Raw genomic sequence first — 10,497 nt, forward strand, 5'->3', positions numbered from 1 at the left:
GATGTACAGTATTAAGTTCTTGTTTATATGTCATTAAATGACTTGTTGAAATGTTTCTAAATATATTTGAATATGCTATACAAATATGATAAGGGGTATGCTAATCTTGTCTTAATCAGGTTTCTACTTCACATAAACCCCACCACAAAATTCCTTCCGGATTCTAAATTCTCCATTCTAGAATTTGTATTGCAAATCAGAGTTAACATATTTGTTTTAGTCATGAACCAGTAAAGTTTAAACTTTAATATTTAATATAAACTTCAATATTTACATCTAACTACATCATTATGTAATACATCAATTGCTTACATTGTGCTTATGAACTATCCCAACAAAAAACCTTCTAACAATAATTACCAAATCTTATTACCAATATGTAAATGCCAAGCTCCTTTATAAAATGGGAAAGTCGCATGGTGCAACACTAAAATATTAATGTAATGTTTAATACTGGAATAAGCTAGATAATATGGAAGGTTTTCTTTGACTAAGCAGTTAATCAAACTGAACTTATGTCATATAAAACATACATTTTATCATATAAAAATATGTAACCTACTCCTGGGTGTCCCTATAGCTCTATCACTTTACTTGAATAACTTATGTGTTTTGTAAAAATGTATTTATTTTTGTATTTGGAAATCATGGGGGGAGTAAAATCCTAAAGACTACTGAAAAACAAGTTCTTGTACTGTTGAGGAACAGCAAGAAATACTTTCTATCCAGCTGCAAACCTTCAGATTTTCCAAATTCATATTTTCTCGATTTGTTAGTGTTTGAAATTCTATGGATGTTTTATGCACAGTTACAGAACAACAGTCTGAGATTGATAAATGGTTGACAAGTATGATATAAACATCTGGGTCCACCCAGGGAGACTGCACATCTGTCTCCAGCTGTGTAGTTCAGTAGTGCGATGACTGATCAGTGTGGATACCAGATTGGATTATTTTAAATGCTGAAGTGCAGTTGAAAAGTGATTTACAGAAAGGTTAAAAGGGGATGTACAATGTCTATATTAAGGGGAAAGAAAGACATACATGTTGCAATATGGCAGTGTTTAAAAAACTACAAAAGAAGAATTACCAGTAGATAGAGATTAACAAGACAATCAGCATAAAGCACATAAACAGTCTCCAGGAGGTTACAATACTTACAAACAAGTCTATCCCAAACATCTTCCTCTATTTATTTTTGTACCTTCTTCTACACAGACCAGCCATATCAAGCTGGATATCTCTGTATATATTTACTATACACATGGTCGGCATATAAACATTCCTGTCATTACTTATTTCAAGGAGCTTTACAAGAGGGTGCTGTAAGATCGTTACATTTCTCCTGCAAAACTACTTCCTGTTGATAATGTCAGCCTCTGTTCCATCTACCGAGATGTTTAGGTTTTCCCTTTTCTTGGTCTAATGATTCAATCTGTTCATCAATTACCCCTCCTTCTCATACTGGTGCCCTTTTAGGCCTTGAGCTATGTTTTTGTTTCTATTTCTTGTTCCCTCTTCATGTTCCCTCTTCAGGACAGCAGCTCATTGGATGCTGGGTGAATTTGTTTGTGAATGGCAAACTAAAACAGTCCAACACACATGGAAAAAACATCCCTCGTTGTTTAACATTGCCCTCTTTAATAATGCATTAGGCTTTTAACAGATCAACTAATGTTAACAGCTGGCTTACTGACAATATTTTAAAAAGCATTTCTGGAAATTGACACGTCGGATATTTCCTCAAAATGTTGGACATAATCTTTCAGGGGTTAAGACTTTATTTTAACCATAAAGATTCTGTTAGTGTTCACTTAATGAGGGGGGCACCAATCTGGCCTTGGTGGGACACAATCCAGCAGGTTTTATGAGGCTCTTTAAATCACCAGCACCTAAGACTTGACAAATGCTGTTAAATTTCTCCAGTTATGTTAATTATGATTTGAATTACGTAGTTAAGAGTTCAGGTGGAATCGAAACTATGACCTGTGGAAAATCTCATAAATGGAGAAGATGTAAATGAAAGTTTAGACTTGGGGTGGCACTGTGGCGTGGTGGTTAGCGCTGTTGCCTCAGAGCTCTTGTGAACTGGTTTCCACTCCAGCCTTGGGTGTCTGCTTGTGTGGAGCTCACACGCTCTCCCTGTGGTGGTGTATGTTTTCTCCGTGTGCTCTGGATTCTTCCCACGTCCCAAAGACACGCTGTTAAGGGTGATCGGATACTGTAAAATGCACTGTAGATGCTGGACTAGTGCTGGTGTGCGTCCTGTCTCTGCTAATCGCTGTGAATGGGTGTACTGGGAGAAGCACCTACTGAAGATGGATGGATCTTTGATTTGTTTGTATTTCCTGTTTTGGAAATACTGTGGTTTAGGAAACTATGGTTTAAGTACAATTTAAAAAGTGTCATTTCTTTTTGGCAAGAGCTACTGTTTAACGTTACGATATCAAACCATTTCATAATAAAGTCCTGGCCTTTTCTTGTATAGTAATTGAGTTCTATAAAGCCACTGTTTTAAATGTATTCGGTGATCTAACAGTTTACACATACGATATGTCGCCTATCGTTCTCCCCTGTGGTTACGTTCATAATATATCCATACAAGACATGCTATTACAAAAAGCCACATCAAATTCGACATCAAAGCAAAACAAATTTATGGGCAATACACTATAATCAGACGAAACCATTCCTAGGAAAATACCAGTTTACTCAGGCCGGATGTTTGCTATCCTTGTTAAACGCGAGGTTTATGTGTATCCTGTACCACAGATGTGAAAAACCCATATAAAAAGTGGTTTTCTTTGAATTGCAAGGATTTGTCTGCATTGTTTGTTCAACTGAGATGTTGATGTAAGGATAATGCATTATTAAAGAGGGCAATGTTAAACAACGAGGGATGTTTTTTCCATGTGTGTTGGACTGTTTTAGTTTGCCATTCACAAACAAATTCACCCAGCATCCAATGAGCTGCTGTCCTGAAGAGGGAACATGAAGAGGGAACAAGAAATAGAAACAAAAACATAGCTCAAGGCCTAAAAGGGCACCAGTATGAGAAGGAGGGGTAATTGATGAACAGATTGAATCATTAGACCAAGAAAAGGGAAAACCTAAACATCTCGGTAGATGGAACAGAGGCTGACATTATCAACAGGAAGTAGTTTTGCGGGAGAAATGTAACGATCTTACAGCACCCTCTTGTAAAGCTCCTTGAAATAAGTAATGACAGGAATGTTTATATGCCGACCATGTGTATAGTAAATATATACAGAGATATCCAGCTTGATATGGCTGGTCTGTGTAGAAGAAGGTACAAAAATAAATAGAGGAAGATGTTTGGGATAGACTTGTTTGTAAGTATTGTAACCTCCTGGAGACTGTTTATGTGCTTTATGCTGATTGTCTTGTTAATTTCTATCTACTGGTAATTCTTCTTGATGCCACTTCAAGGAAACCCTATCTAATTGTCAGATTGCACTTATTTGTACTTGTGGTTTTCTGAAAAGGCTTTATTTAAACTCTGATGGCCCTATATATACATACATTTATCTCATATAAGGGGCACTTGTGTCACCAGACAGCAAGCTGATAAAGTGCTTATAAGTAGTAGTAAGCCATTGACTGAAGAATTTTAAAAGGATATTATTTTTGATTAAGATGAAAATGTGGTTGAACTTTGAAATTTCAAGTAGACTTAATACATAATTGTTCCATTTACTGACACTCCTATCTTCCTTAGATAAAAAGAAACATGTCTTCTATCAGGTTTGTGATGTTTAACATAGCTGTCATTCCAGCTGGAGCTTTGCTTTAACAGACACGAAGCTGATACCTAACTCTTGAGTTAAGTGACGTGTCACAGAAAAAAAAATTAAACATTTAATCATCTATAGAGTCTGCACATGGGGGAGTTTTAGGAAGATAGAAAAACATGTTCAGCACTTTTTCAAGTATTGCTTGACAGTTAAGGATTGTTTTTTATCTAAAGATATCTAATTTACAAAAAGTTACAACAAAACAGGTGCAAGTACATACACAATGACAGATACTGTGCAAGACCCATTTTGTTTTTCCCCTCTTACCTGTCTGGCGCAGTAGGAAAATAAACATTTTTACCAGTAGAGCATAATCACGCAGTACCACAATGTATATCAGATCAATTGCTGCATTGAAATGTGGAAAACCGCTTTGAAACTCAAAAGGAAAATGGCCCACAGAAACGAATGAGGCGTGTGCGCTGTTCGGCCACGGCCAGGCGTGTTTCTCAGCAGCGCTCTTGAACAGAAGTGTGAAAGAACTCGCAATTTTCCATGGAACTTACTCAAACCATAGGACAGTGGAGCGATTTGGAAATGTAGGTAACCAAAAGGATTAGGTTAAAGATTAATATTTATTTACATAACTGTGTTGACCTTCACCGAACACAGGATATGTACTCAGTTAGATTTCTTTTTTCTCTCCTTTTTCTTTTACCCGTGTGGTTTTCTCCTGCATGCAGGAACATTGAGTGACTGTATTTCACTTAATTAAAAGCAGTGACCAGCCTACCCAGATGTTATGTGGGCTTGATCTAAAAAGAGTGTTGACATTAGATGAATAGAGGAGGCCACCTGCTAACTTTACTCTTGGCTCAGGCGATGATGTGCATTCCTGTGGCCTGTTACTCTGCATGATTACTCCTAGCACTTTACAATCCCATGTACTGTTTAATATCGTGGATTCTTTCCAATCATGCAAACTATCTTCCTTTCTATAACACGGCCTAAATGAATAGACTCCTATTTAAAGGTATTCTATGTAAGTGTATGGACCTCTTAACGTAAACCCTTGACCACATGAGAAAGAAGGAAAACAGTTGCAGGACTGAGGGTAGATTAACACACTGCCCCTGTCCCTGGGGAGCGGGGTTTAAACGCTGCCTTCACTGATTAAAACCTGCCCTTTTATGAAAGCTGTTAAAGTTCGTGAGACATTGTAAAATTCCTGAAGTACTACAGTACAGATACACACTGATAGGTGCATGAGCTTTCTGGAACGTATTACAAAAATTGGGGCTGTAATGTTTACTGGTATTGACAGTTTACCCTCAGTGACAACTGTGCTTTTTTTGGAATCCGACAAAAATATACCGTATTCACTGAAAAATGATCAATTCTGTCATTTGTGCCATACATACATTCTACATTGACTTTACAGACTTTAAAACAGTTGTTCTCTTTCAGTTTCTTCTCCTCAAACAATTGCCAAACTCATTGACAATGTCCATCTTTGTTTTTGTAGCAGATAAAGTACGTTATCTGAAAAGAAACAGACCTGACCTGGAGTTAGATAACAGATAAGGGTTGTAGATAGAGATGCACTGTATATAAGCCACACAGCTGGAGTACTTGGGGTCACGGACAGATGCTGAACAACAGTGACAGAATCATTAACAGTAACTATGTTTTCAACTACTTTATTTGACATGACTGTCATTTATCAGCGCTTTAATTTTATTATACCCACTTTCCATTATAATAAAATCAATACCAGTATGCAGCACATAATTTCACATGTAGGTTTTGCCCCATCAGCAGGGGATCCATGTGCTTTTCATGTTAAATCACATGTCTGTGGCTTGCCCGAGTCACTCTCTTAGATATTGCCTTTGATGAATGACTAGACAGCTTTATAAGCCAAGGATTAATAAGCATGAAATTAACTCCAGGATAGTCTCCTACTGTAACTGTCTGGCCTCTCGTTGAGAAATATGAAGGAAATTCACAAAATGTACCAGTAACTGCAGACAAATATTTTCAGTAGTTATCTTTAATAGTTTTTAGATATCTATTATCTTTCTGCAACACATTCTAATGTCCCACAATTCCACATTCCATTCATCACAAAACGGTCGATTGACAGAAATGCAGGTGTGTGAAGTCAGAACCGCTGCTTGGATCTAAACTGTCTTGGCCACATCTCCGAGCGCCTGATCCACCGATTGACAAATCCACCACGCCCAAAGACCGGTCCCCTAACCAGTGGGGTCTGCATTCTCTACCGAGTGCAGAGAGGGATGACGTAACGATAACAAGGTCATACACTCGGAAACCTCGCTACGCTGATTGGGATTTCAATTTGTTGTTTCGTCTCCAAATCTGTGCAAATCAAACAACAAAACGTTAATCTTCAGTTTATATAAAGGCCCGAGCCAGGCAAAAACAAAACAGTAACAAAAAACAAACAAACATAAAAAACACAAACTGAACCGAGTATCAGATAAATAAATAAATAAATAAAGTTACTAAGCACATATCCTTGGGAAAAAACACACACAAAAACAACAACATGACATTTCATTTCGAACTTGGCTCAAGAGTCTGTTTGAACAGCTCCATAACATTCCAACAAGGAATTGTATTCGAAGTATGAAAAGTCTAATAAATGAAACAGCTGCCGTTGAAGACTCCAATGGGTAATTTACATTCATGTCTCCCTTCCTAAAACTTACATTTTGTTGCTTCACAGTTTATTTTCGGAGTGTCAGCTTGCAGTCCATCCACAAGGCCAGTGAAACGGTATCTAATAAAAATGTTTTGTAGTTTACTTTATTCACTTTTCCACACATGGTTCTGCCTATTTGTCCCTTACTGGGTGGGCTGCATGCTTCCATTTCGGTTCAATCAAAATTTCTCGAAAAAGGCAAACCATCTGGGCCATATTTTTGCTCATTTTTCAGCAACTCAAGGTTAAAGCAGGACTCACACATATGGAACATTCCTTATTAGTAAACTGAATAGGAATGAACTCTTACCCATCTGTTTTACCAACGAGAAACTCACATTGCCAGTTTTCGTGTGTGTGTTTGTTTGTTTGTTTAATGAGGAAAAAGGAATTTACTTTCACTGACCACAACAGCAATTTGGAAAAAAGCAATAAAGTAAATCAAATGTCACCATAAATCAAAGTAAAAAGGGCCGTGCACTGCTACCTTTGCCATTTTCTATTTTTATTCTGCTGTGCAGGTATTTGCATTTACAATCTGTAATATATAGTTGCATTTTATTTGCATATGCTGTATTTGCATTTCAAGAACTAAAAAGCACCGCAATTACAGCAAACTCTTTTTGATCCAATCATTTTCTGTCATTTTCAAAATTACACAGTATTAGCAATTATCTCTAATTGTCTAATTGGGCCACATGTTTTATCGAGGGGAGTGGCAGTTTGTATTTCTCAGGGAGGAGCTGGGGGCTGTTCCTTTTACCTCACTAGCTTTCCCGCTTTGTACCTCTGGAGGTCTGCGTTGGAAATCTGACTCGAGTCTCCCCTGAAATGAATTTGCCGTGTTCAGCCTACGCGCATTAGTCCGCAACACAAACGCAATCACCAGATTCAATTTGATTTAGCGTGCTTGGGGGAGAGTTGATGAGCCCAAAGATTGATGGGCATGGAGATTGAAATATTCAAATCACGCCATACGTGGGTGGTCCCACTGGGGTAGGCCCGAAGACCTTTGGCAGTTTAGAACAGATTTCAAGTTGCTCCCGCCAGTTCTGTAACAGCTCACAGGATCGAAAGTCCAATTCATCCTTTTTTTTTTTTGATTTTTCTTTCCAAGACCATCTGCCCGACACCTTTCAAGCTCTGACAGTGAACCATGTATTTTTTTCAAAAGACCTTGAACTTTCGTTGCTTAATTCTTGTTGAAACCAACTGAAATAAATGAGATTCTTACATCAGGGTCACTCTATGGTTAAGAGCCAATGGAGAACTGGCAACCACAAAGGTTTGTTATGTAGTTAAAACATTATTAATATTCTCCCTTCACATAAAAGATAACATACTTGAGCTAATAGCTGTTAGAGATTATAGGCTTTTTAAGGAAGAGTTTGAAAGGTCAGCTATTAATAACCAGAAAGTGAAGTTCTGAATCTGCCCTAGGTGAAAACCGCTCACACAAACAGGTGCACAGGGGATATGAGGAACCAAGCTCTGCGGTATGCGCTAATCCTTCAATGACTTGATTGCTTATTTCTTTGTGGTGTTGTTTGGCTTTCTGCAGATAATCACACTTGCAGCTGTGGAAAAATGTGACCCCACAGTTCCACTTAAATTTAAATCCAAACAAAGCAAGCTTCTTTTGAAACGAAATACATTAATCTTTAATTTTTTTGTACGGCAATCAAGACTGACAGGTTTTGTTATTATATTCCTTATTCTCCTTCGTCTGGGTGTTTTATTTCAGCCCTGAGCTTGTAATCAAATACTGAAGCACTAGCTTAGGTTAGAGAGAGAGAGAGAGAGAGAGAGAGAGAGAGGGGAAAAAAAGATACAGAGAGACAGCAATGGAAGCGATTCTGTTCTGTAAATAGGGCGCTATTATTTTTTTCCACGTCCGTGACTGAAACTCTTCCACTTCCACAAACATTTTGAAGACAGAAAATAGTTGGTGGTGTTTTGTCAGATGACATTTAAATGGCAAGAGACGGGGTTTTTAAACAGCCAGAGGTATTTTGAGATTAAAATACAGTGGACACTTGTTTGGGGGAAAGTTGTTGCTCACATTTATAGAAACCGTATGAAGTCAATTTATCAAAACTTTTTTTTAAAGAAAGCTGGGAGAGAGAGTGAGTGTACATCAAAGCTAAATTTAAAAGCGGCCCTGTTGACCAAAGGCAGAGCAGATGGGGTAAAAAAAATCATGAATGAGGAAAAAGGAAACCACTATTTGCGATTATTAGAATACACTTATTCCAAATGTAAACTAGAGTGTATCTGAAGTATCCAGGGCGACTTATAATTTACACAAGCATGTGTAACATAATATTGAATTTAGTCCCCCAAGAATAATTGAGATAATTTTAAATCATAACACCCTATTAAAGCAAATACAAGCCCAATAAAGTCAAGATGGATATAGTGTGATAAGGGACAGGCAAGAAGTGTCATACCAGAACAAAAAGTGAACAATATCATACCAGTTTGCCTTCCTGAAAGACTTTGGGGAGTGGTAAACTAACACAACATATTTGAGAACTAATTTAAGAGGTGCACATTATCAATAATGCTGCCAGCCCAGCACTCCACACAGTGCAGTTGTGAGGTGTAAATTATGGGGACCTACTCACCGTGCTCCCCCAGGCAGTCGCTGCCAAATCGGTTTGTTTCTGATTTGACACACCTGCTGTCTAGCACCACTTCTGCTTTAACACACTGTTGCGTTTAAATAATCGTGAGTGTGTACTGGGTTAACCTGGGGGGTTTGATCTCATGGCATGCCTTTACCAAAGTTTGAGTTTTATTCCACTGCGCCAGCTTTCTATACGACAGCATGAATGATGTAATTAGTCTTGACACAAAGCGGTATTTATGTCTTTTTCTTTTTTCTTTTCTTTTTTGGGAGCACAACCAACCATTTCAAACATAGTAAAACATGATGTTTGTAATTGTAGCCCCACCCCCTGCACTCCACCCAAACCCTTTTTAATCTACGCTTCATAAAATGAACTAATATATGCTTTAAAATGTGTTCATGTTGAATTCTTGTTTTTGCTCTTTCCACAGATAAGACAACAAAATCATTGCCATTTAAATATATAGGGAAGAGTAAAAGCAATGCCATATCCTTGAATGTTTTCATATTGAACTCATTCTACTTCCCTTTTAGAGAGATTTGCATTTTGTGTTGTCATTGTATGATAAATGTTGCATCGCAATCAAAGCCATTGGTCATTGATCATCAGTTTTTGATATTCTCTACCTACAGTCCCAGAAAATCTGTCCAACAATGATGTTTAAATTCACAGTTATACTTTATGAGTTCTTATCAACAACTATATTTTTCTTCTGGAGTTCTAAAATGTACAATCGAAGCAGGAAATTAAAGAAAACAGTCTGTTAAAAAAAATCTTTCTTGCTCTTGTATTCATATTATATTTCATAATTTGAAATGTTTTGCATTATAGGTCTGTCTGCAACTGTAATTGAAGATATATGCTCCATATTTCCTAAGTAGGAGTGCAAATCAAAGCATTTTGCATTAAAAGATAAGAAGTTGAGCAGACATTTGCTCATAACTGCATGTCTCTTCCAAGTGATTATCAGACATCACAGGCTTATAACTCTTAGGTGTTTTAGGTCTTGAATGCACAGTAACAGAGTGCATGAGCTATTTCTTCTGTTGGTGTTTAAGTCACAAATATATGTGGATGTTTTATTGTTGTTGTTGTTTTTTAAATTTTAAAGTCCATTATTATTATTATTATTATTATTATTATTATTATTATTATTATTATTATTGTTATTATTATTATTATTATTATATTTTTTTAGCAGATGCTCTTATTCAGGGCGACTTTGTTACATCACATTATTTTTACAGTCCATTTATCCAGAACACTGTTAAAAAGAGCCAGAGTCGCTAAGGCCCACATGGGAAAAATACGTCTCCATTTGTAATAAAATTATCACTGATTTGCCTTTATTCATTTGCCTTTACTATATTGTCTTTATTGAC

Source organism: Amia ocellicauda, chromosome 23 (genome assembly GCF_036373705.1).
Source record: "Amia ocellicauda isolate fAmiCal2 chromosome 23, fAmiCal2.hap1, whole genome shotgun sequence".
NCBI classification, from domain to species: Eukaryota; Metazoa; Chordata; class Actinopteri; order Amiiformes; family Amiidae; genus Amia; species Amia ocellicauda.